The 9,733-nt window shown below is 34.3% G+C and overlaps 1 pseudogene across 1 annotated transcript; it reads left to right on the forward strand.

The window, feature by feature from the left end:
• The first annotated feature begins 456 nt into the window (after positions 1–456).
• On the forward strand, positions 457–2,334 carry LOC147387910 (cytochrome P450 CYP72A616-like; annotated as a pseudogene). The gene is made up of 4 exons (XR_015171360.1): positions 457–728; positions 948–1,198; positions 1,394–1,781; positions 1,870–2,334. The product of XR_015171360.1 is annotated as a cytochrome P450 CYP72A616-like (transcript).
• Positions 2,335–9,733: the final 7,399 nt, after the last annotated feature.

The following is a 9,733-nucleotide window of genomic DNA, read 5'->3' on the forward strand; positions in this document are numbered from 1 at the left end:
TTCTAAACTTTATATGTAAATCACGTAACAATAGATTAAAATAATCTGTAAAAATAAATAATATGCCCCTAAAAATCAAATCAAACTATGAGGGGGGAATTTTTTTTCAAATCATTTATGAACATTAACAAATACATATATTTCTAGTTTTTTATTTTTTTATTTTTTTATTTTTTTATTTTTAAGTTGGAAATCATGTTCTTTCCCCAACTTTTTTTTTTCTTCAAATTTAAAAAAGAATAGATCCCTTTGACACTAAAATATGGTGGGTTGTGTTTTTATTATTATTATTATTTTCTTAATTTAAGAAAGTTTCTTTATTTATAAAATAATCCTAAATAATATATGATCTTCGGATTTTGATGATACTAAAAGACTTTTTTGTTAGAATAGATTTTGTTTCACACTAAAATAGGGTCGACCAATGGAATTATTCTAAATAAAATGTTTTTACTTAAGTTACTGAAACATAATTAAAATTTGTTACTAATTTGGATATAAATGCAGGTAAGTTGTCTCTCAGTTGGTTTGGAACAATTCCAAGGGTGAACATTGTGAACCCCGATTTGGCCAAGGAGGTTTTGTCTAACAAGTTGGAACACTTTAGAAAGCCCCATGTGAACCCACTAGTGAAGTTGTTTACAGTTGGGCTTGCACACTATGAGGGAAAACAATGTGCCAAACATAGAAGAATTATCACTCCTGCTTTCCATCTAGAGAAATTGAAGGTTGTTCCCCCTCCCCAACTCCATTTATTTATAATTTTTCATTTTCTTTCTTCCTCAGAAATCCAATATTTTTAAGGTTAAAACTTAAGTTATTTACTTCTCATTGATTTAGAAAATTTTTTTTTAGTAATTAATCAGATCATGCCGAAAAAAATAGCCACATTAAACTTTGAAGCAATGTTGATATTGATTGGGTTTTTCTCTTTGTGTTGGTTACAGCGCATGCAACCCGCCTTTTATAGTTGTTGTAGGGAGATGATCCAGTATTGGGAGAAGAAGGTAGCATCATCTCCAGACGGGTCGTGTGAATTGGATATGTGGCCAGAACTCCAGAACCTAACCGGAGATATCATATCTCGAACCGCATTTGGTAGTAGCTTTGAGGAAGGGAGACATATATTCCAACTCCAAAATGAACTGGCCGAGCTTGTTATGCAAGTTGCTCAAACCCTCTACCTCCCGGGTTTCAGGTACAAGGACACTTCTGTTCCCGTTAGATGATTGGATTGTCAAACATGATCTTCATGTGACCTGCCATAGTATATACATGCAAAACATTCTTTTTCATGTAGACAATGTATACCCTTCAAATCATGCTTTAAAATGCTACATTGGCTCCGGTTCGTGTTGACTTCTTGATCTTCATCGATGTTACTCTCATGCAGGTATCTTCCCACAAAAAGGAACGCTAGGATGAAGCACATCAATAAAGAAGTGCAAGGTTTGATGTGACAAATCATCGAGAAGGGAGAGGAAGCCATAAGACAAGGAATGGCTACTAAAGATGATTTGTTGGGATTACTAATGGAATCAAATCTTAGAGTGATAAAAGAACATGGTGACTCCAAGAAAGCTGGAATGAGTATTGAAGAGGTGATAGATGAATGCAAGCTATTCTACTTCGCCGGGCAAGAGACCACATCGGTTTTGCTTGTGTGGACTATGGTTGTGTTAAGTATGCATCCATAATGGCAAGAGCGCGCAAGGGAAGAAGTCCTTGAAGAATTTGGGAAAAATGAACCAGACTTTGATGGGTTAAACCGCCTTAAAATTGTGAGTATTTTCTTCCATTACCTTTCACTTGTGTTGTGGCATGTAGGGAGTCAGTCCTCTAAAGAATTTCCTGAAATCTTCATTGCAGGTAACCATGATTTTGAATGAGGTTCTTAGACTATACTCACCATTGGTAATGCTCAATCGACGTACTTCCGCGAGTACAACGTTACGTGGGATTTCTCTTCCACCAGGAATACAACTCGGATTAATGACACTTCCCATTCATCATGATCCTGAAGCTTGGGGTGAAGATGTAAAAGAATTCAAACCGGAGAGATTCTCAGAAGGAGTTTCAAAGGCTGCTAAAAATCAAGCTTCGTTCTTCCCATTTGGTGGGGGGCCACAATTATGTGTTGGACAGACCTTTGCCATGATAGAAGCAAAGATGGGTCTTGCTTTGATTCTACAAAATTTCTCGTTCAAGCTTTCACCCTCCTATGCCCACGCTCCTTGGGGTTATGTTATACTTAAACCCCAACATGGAGCTCAGATCATCTTACAAAAAGTCTGATTTCATCTTCAGTATCAGAACTACTTATCATGGTTTTCATGCTCAAGAGTGCTCGGAAATTCCACTAAGTTATCGTTATGCATTAAACGCTGGATGCTTGTCCAACAATAAAACATATAATATACTCGTATGTTGGATTTAAAGTGCTTTTGCTAGTCTTTGTATCTTTCTTAATCACAATGTTATTTTTTCATTGAGCATTATAGCAACTTAATTTATTGTTCCTTTCCCTATTTAATGATTTTATTTCCAAAAAAGAAATCAAAATATAATTTGAATAAAGAGAAAAAAGTAAAAGGTAAAATGAAAAAAAAAAGAAAAAAAAGAAAAAGAAAATAAATGACAGTCAATGGTTCAAGATCATATCCAAATCCATTCTTATATGATAAATTAGGGTTTGGAATAAATTAGGGTTTGGAACGAGGATATAGGGATCCAACACGGAGCAAATCTAATAATGGGTTCATTACATGAAAAAATGGGTAAATTTGATGTCCCGGTCCTTCAAATTTACCCTCTTTTTGATTAAAAGGTTCGCATATTTACCCTCCTTTTTGATTAAAAGGTTCGCATCGAATTCACCCCTTTTTTCACACATTATTAGGTGAAATATATAAAGTCGAAGTTGGATCCAATTAGGATCATCATAATCATTATCAAAACCTTATCCCAAAAATTTGTTGTTGGCTTAATGAATCTTATTCCTACTCAATTCTTTTTAAAGCCTATCTTATGCTATTGAAAGCATCTCTATAGACTTTCAATGCTCAAATTAATGTTTTTTGAGTCTTCTACTTGTTACTACTAATTGGGATTCTAATTAGTCTCAATTGACTTTCTTTTAATTTATCACCTACTGGGGTGACACATTCTCTCAAATGCTTCTTAATCACCCAACATCAAGCTTTGAGGAAACTAATCAATTAAAGGGATGACATCAACTATCAAACTCCTGTTAAAGTTCTTGTTTTAAATTATGAAAATAGTTGAACCAATTGTATCATTTTGATGCACAAAACCAAGGATTTGGTACATTTTAGCATCAATACTAAGCTTTGATGGTTTACCCACATTCGGATCTAGTTGTAAGGTATCACCAATGATAAAAGTCTTTCACTTGTTGTGTAAATGTCTTGTATTTTATTGCGCTACGCGGAGCTATGAGGAGATTTACATATTTTAGCAACTCCTGATTTTACAAATAGAGATCTCTATAGTTATAAAACATGTGATAAAATAGTGATTGTTCTTGTTTTGTTCCATGAACATAAGCACATTGTCGAACAACATAAATCCTTGTGTTTTGTGCGATTTTGTCTCTTTGTTAATTCATTTTTTTCAAAAAATGATATTGTAAACAGCCCAATTTGCTCGGGCCCACCTCAATAAAGGACCTCAAAAGTGCATTTAAAGCCAAAAATTGACAAAGGGCCTAAGGGTACAAATACTCGAAAATCCTATCTTTTACTCTAATAAAATGGCCCAAGGCCTTTATTTGACTCATGGACTGATAACAACTCATTTTTCATTACAACCACTTTAAACCCAAAGCCCTTTTCAAACCCTAACCTAGATCAATTTCTAATCTAATCCAAATCCTAATCTTTAGCCAATTCCAATCAGCTACTCATTTCCTAACCTAGACCATAACCAACTTCTAAGCCCAATACCCTACCCATGTCTATTATCCTACCTTAAGTTCAAATCCAACACTACCCTAAAACCCAATCAATACCTATTTGACCAAGGTCAAGGTCCACAAAGCATCAAAAGCTCATTCTCACAAGAGGTGGATACATGTCATCACCACAATTTGCCTCTCAAATCCATTCCAACCAACCTCGTCATCACCCTCAAAAGCTACAATACCCATACCTCACTTCACATCTCATGTCATAATTTAATCTCATAATTTTATTCAAAATCCTATCATAAGCAACCTCTATACTACATCACACTCCCTCGATCTAAAATCAGAATTCTAGCAAATTCAAATACAAGAATAATATAAATACAAAAACAACTTTCACGGTCCCTTTTGGACATTACAAATGGAATGTAATGTCTTTTGGATTAAAAAATGCTTCAAGTGAATTTCAGAATATGATGAATGATATCTTCTCAAAATATTCAAAATTTATCTTAGTTTACATAGACGACATTCTCATCTTCTCTCAAAACTTTGATTCTCACTGGAAGCATCTTTATATATTTAGAAAAGCAATCCTAAAAAATGGACTTGTTCTTTCCTGAAGAAAAATTAAATTATTTTATATAAAAATACAATTTGTTGACAAATTTCCTGATGAAATAACTGATAAGAAACAATTACAAAGATTTTTAGGATGTCACAATTATGTTCTCAATTTTATAAAAAATCTAAAAGATGAACGAAAACTCCTTTTTGATTTTCTTAAAAAAAAAAAAAATAATGTATAATTATAGTTTACCCGTTCAAAAAATTAAACAAGCTGTTAAAGTCCTATCTTGTTTACATATTCAAAATCCAGAATTACCAAAACTAATTCAAACTGATGCCTCTAAAATAGGATATGGAGGCATCTGAATCCAAAAACTAACAACAAATGAAGAACAAATTGTTAGATATACCATAAGAATTTAGAATCTCTATCAATAAAATTATTTAACAATCAAAAAAGAGATTTTAGCAATTGTTTTAACAATTTTAAAATTTCTAAATGATGTTTTAAACAAAAAATTATTGTAAAAAACTAATTGCAAATTTGCAAAAAATATTTTAGAACAAGATGTCAAAAATCTTGTATGCAAGTGTAGGTGAGTTATAATTACTCAAAAATATTTATGGATCTGTAGCTTTCTCGAGGGATATTTATAAAAGTTTACATTTTTAATCTACATTGCCATACAACTATTATTTTGGTTAAAATATTCTTAGTTCAATGCTTATTTTACAAACTTATGTTGTACAACAAAACTTACTAAAGTTATTCTCAATAAAGTGTTTTTACATAAAATACTGAAACATTATTAAAATTTGTTGTTAATTTGGATATAAATGCAGGTAAGTTGTATATCAATTGGTTTGGAACAATTCCCAGGGTGAACATTGTGGACCCCGATTTGGCCAAGGAGGTTTTGTCTAACAAGTTGGAACACTTTGGGAATACCCATGTGAACCCACTAGTGAAGTTGTTTACAGTTGGGCTTGCACACTATGAGGGAAAAAATGAGCCAAACATAGAAGAATTATCACTCCTGCTTTCCACCTAGAGAAATTAAAGGTTGTTCCCCCTCCCCCTCCCCCTCCCCAACTCCATTTATTCATAATTTTTCATTTTCTTTTTCTCCCCATTAATCCGACATTTTTAAGGTTAAAACTTAAGTTATTTTCTTCTCATTGCTTTAGAAAAAAAAATCTAGTAATTAATCAAATCATGCCGAAAAAAATACCAACATTAAACTTTGAAGCAATGTTGATATTGATTGGGTTCTTCTCTTTGTGTTGGTTACAGCGTATGCAACCCGCCTTTTATAGTTGTTGTAGGGAGATGATCCATTAAAGCGCATGCAACCCGCCTTTCAAAAGCAACATCTCCAGAGGGGTCGTGTGAATTGGATATGTAGCTTGAACTCTAGAACCTAACCGGAGATATCATATCTCGAACCGCATTTGGTTGTAGCTTTGAGGAAGGGACACATATATTCCAACTCCAAAATGAATTGGCCGAGCTTCTTTCTCATTTAGACAATGTATACCCTTCAAATCATGCTTTAAAATGCTACATTGGCTCTGGTTTGTGTTGACTTCTTGATTCAGCGAAATTACTCTCATGCAGGTATCTTCCCACAAAAAGGAACGCTAGGATGAAGCACATCAAAAGAGAAGTTCAAGGTCTGATGCGACAAGTCATCAAGAAGAGAGAGGAAGCCATAAGACAAGGAAAGGCTACTAAAGATGATTTGTTGGGATTACTAACGGAATCAAATCTTAGAGAGATCAAAGAACATGGTGAGTCCAAGAAAGCTGGAATGAGTATTTAAGAGGTGATAGATGAATGCAAGCTATTCTACTTCGCCGGGCAAGAGACCATGTCGGTTTTGCTTGTGTGGACTGAGTTTGTTAAGTATGCATCCGTAGTGGCAAGAGCGCGCAAGGGAAAAAGTCCTTGAAGTCCTTAAAATTGTGAGTATTTTCTTTGATTCCCTTTTCACTTGTGTTTGGCATGCAGGGAGTCAGTCCTCTAAAGAATTTCCCGAAATCTTCATTGCAGATAACCATGATTTTGAATGAGGTTCTTAGACTATACTCCCCATTGGTATTGCTCAATCGACGTACTTACGAGAGTACAATGTTAGGTGGGGTTTCTATTCCACCAAGAATACAACTCGTATTAATGACACTTCCCATTCATCATGATCCGGAAGCTTGGATGAAGATATAAAAGAATTCAAACCAGAGAGATTCTCAGGAGTTGCAAAGGCCGCAAAAAATCAATCTTCGTTCTTCCCATTTGGTGGTGGGCCACGATTATGTATCGGACAGACCTTCGCCATGATAGAGGTGAAGATGGGTCTTGTGTTACTTCTATAAAATTTCTCGTTCAAGCTTTCACCCTCATATGCCCATGCTCCTTGGGGTCCTGTTATTCTTTAAGCTCAACATGGAGCTCAGATCATCTTACAAAAAGTCTGATTTCATCTTCGGAATCAAAACAACTTTTCTTGGTTTTCATGCTCAAGAGTACTCCGAAATTCGACGAAGTTATCGTTATGCATTAAATCCTGATGCTTGTCCACCAATAAAACATATAATGTACTCTTATGTTAGATTTAAAGTGTTTTTGCAAATCTTTGTATCTTTCTTAATCACAATGTTATTTTTTCAGTGAGCGTTCTAGCAGCTTAATTTATTGATCCTTTCCCTATTTATAGATTTTTTTTTCCGAAAAAAGAAATCAAAATATAATTTGAATAAAATGAAAAAGAAAAAAGAAAATAAAGGACGGTCAATGGTTCAAGATCATATCCAAATCCATTATGATTTTTGAAAAAATGGGTAAATTTGATGTTAAGGTCCATCGAATTGACCCTCCTTTTTGACTAAAAGGATCGCATCGAATTCACCCCTTTTTCACACGTAGGAGACCTTATTAGGTGACATATATAAAATCAAAGTTGGATTCCAATAAGGATCATCATAATCATCATTGAAATCTTGTCCCAAAAATTTGTTGTTGGCTTAATGGATCTTATTCCTACTCAATTCTCTCTAAAACCTATCTTATGCTATTGAAAGCATCTCTATATCTACTTACAATGCTCAAATTAATGTTTTTTGAATCTTCAACTTGTTACTACTAATTGGGGTTCTAATTAATCTCAATTTTACTTTCTTTTATTTTATCGCCTATTGGGTGACCACATTCTCACAAATGCTTCTTAATCACCCAACGTCAAGCTCTGAGGTAACTAATCAATTAAAGGGATCATATCAACTATCAAAATCTTTCTAAAGTTCGCGTTTTAAATTATGAAAATAGCTGAATCAACTGTATCATTTTGATGCACAAAACCAAGGATTTTGGACATTTTAGCATCAATACTAACCTCTGATGGATTTACCCACATTCGGATCTAGTTGTAAGGTATCACTAATGATAAAAGTCTATCACTTGTTGAGTAAATGTCTTGTATTCTGTTGCGTTATGCGGAGCTATGAGGATATTTATATGTTTTAGCAACTCCCAATTTTATAAAGATAGATCTTTAGGACTATAAAACATATGAGAAAATAGTGATTGTTCTTATTCTATTCCATGAAAGTAGGCACACTGATGAACAACATAAATCCTTGTGTTTTGTGTGATTTTGTCTGTTTGCTATTTCTTTTTTTTTTCTTTTTTTTCAAAAATTGGTATTATAGACATCCAATTTGCATGGACCCACCTCAGTAAGAGACAACAAAAGTGCATTTTAAGTCAAAAATTGACAAAGGGCATAAGGTACAAATCCTCGAAAACCCCACCTTTTGCTCTGACAAAATGGCCCAAGGCCTTTATTTGGCCTATGGGCTGACAAACAACTCATTTAACCACTTCTAAACGCAAAACGCTTTTCAAATCCTATCCTAGATCATTTTCTAACCTAATCCTAATCATGATCCTAATCCTTAGCCAATTCCAATCACTTACTCATTTTCTAATCTAGACTATAACTAACTTCTAAGCCTAATACCCTACCCATGTCTATTATTTTACCTTAAATTCAAATCCAACGCTACCCTAAAATCCAATCAATAGCTATTTGACCAAGGTCAAGGTCCACAAAGCATCAAAAACCCATTCTCACAAGAGATGGATACATGTCATCACCACAATCTACCTCTCAAATCCATTCCAACCAACTTAATCATCACCCTCATAAGCTACAACACCCATACCTCACCCCACATCTCATGTCATAACCTAACCTTATGATTTTCTTCAAAACCTTACCACAAGCAACCTTCAAACTACACCACACCCTTTTTCCTTAATCAACTCACTTAATCCACCAAAAAGCTACACATGCTTACAACCTTGCAATTTATGGTCTTCTCTACCCTCCTAAAACCAGCTACTTAAATTGTCATACCTTAGTCATTCCCTCAATCAACCACCTCACTTAATTCACACTCAACTTAGGCATGGGTTGTAAGACCCAACTCATATGAGTCCAACCAATGGGCATGGGTAAAAAATATCCATTTATCTTTTTTCCACTATCTTCAAATCCCAACTCCTCTCCAATGTCTCATATTATTTTTCCCCATTTCCTATTTTGGGACCCTTTTGACCCTAAAGATATCTCAAACCTCTATAAAAATCCACCATCTTTCTATAAAAATCTCATGCTTGAACCTTCTCTTTCAAAGTTCAAAAATTCCACAATTTTTCTCTCTTTCTTACACACACAATCTCTCTAAAATCCCTTAAACTCCCAATCTCAAATCCCTATACTATTCTTTCAACTCCCAACCCCAAATCTACTAATCTACATTTCTCTACACTAAAAGAAGGATCAAGATTCAAAATCCATCATTTGAAGAAAAAGAAGAGAAGAAAGACAAGAAACAAGGTAGGGTTAAGGAAAAAAAGGTGGTGTAATTGTTTTCCTTCCCCTTTTCGATCTCCTTCTTCTATTTCTCCCCCTCAATCTTAATTTTTTTTATATATGCCTAAGAAGTAATGAACACCCTGACCTATACTCGGTAGATTGGTCTTTGACTAGGTCGAAAGGATATGGGTTAAGCCTTTAAAAAGATATTTGTCTCTTACACACACTTTGCACCCACCACTTCAAATTGTTTTAAGGTTATACCCTTTTTTCCAAAACTTTGACCCATGACTACAAAAACTTACACTTTTTAAAACCTGGTGATTTCAAGGCAAGACAAGAATAGGATTCCTTTCTCAAT

Source organism: Akebia trifoliata, chromosome 13 (assembly GCF_017979445.1).
Source record: "Akebia trifoliata isolate Shusen 1 chromosome 13, ASM1797944v1, whole genome shotgun sequence".
NCBI lineage: Eukaryota > Viridiplantae > Streptophyta > Magnoliopsida > Ranunculales > Lardizabalaceae > Akebia > Akebia trifoliata.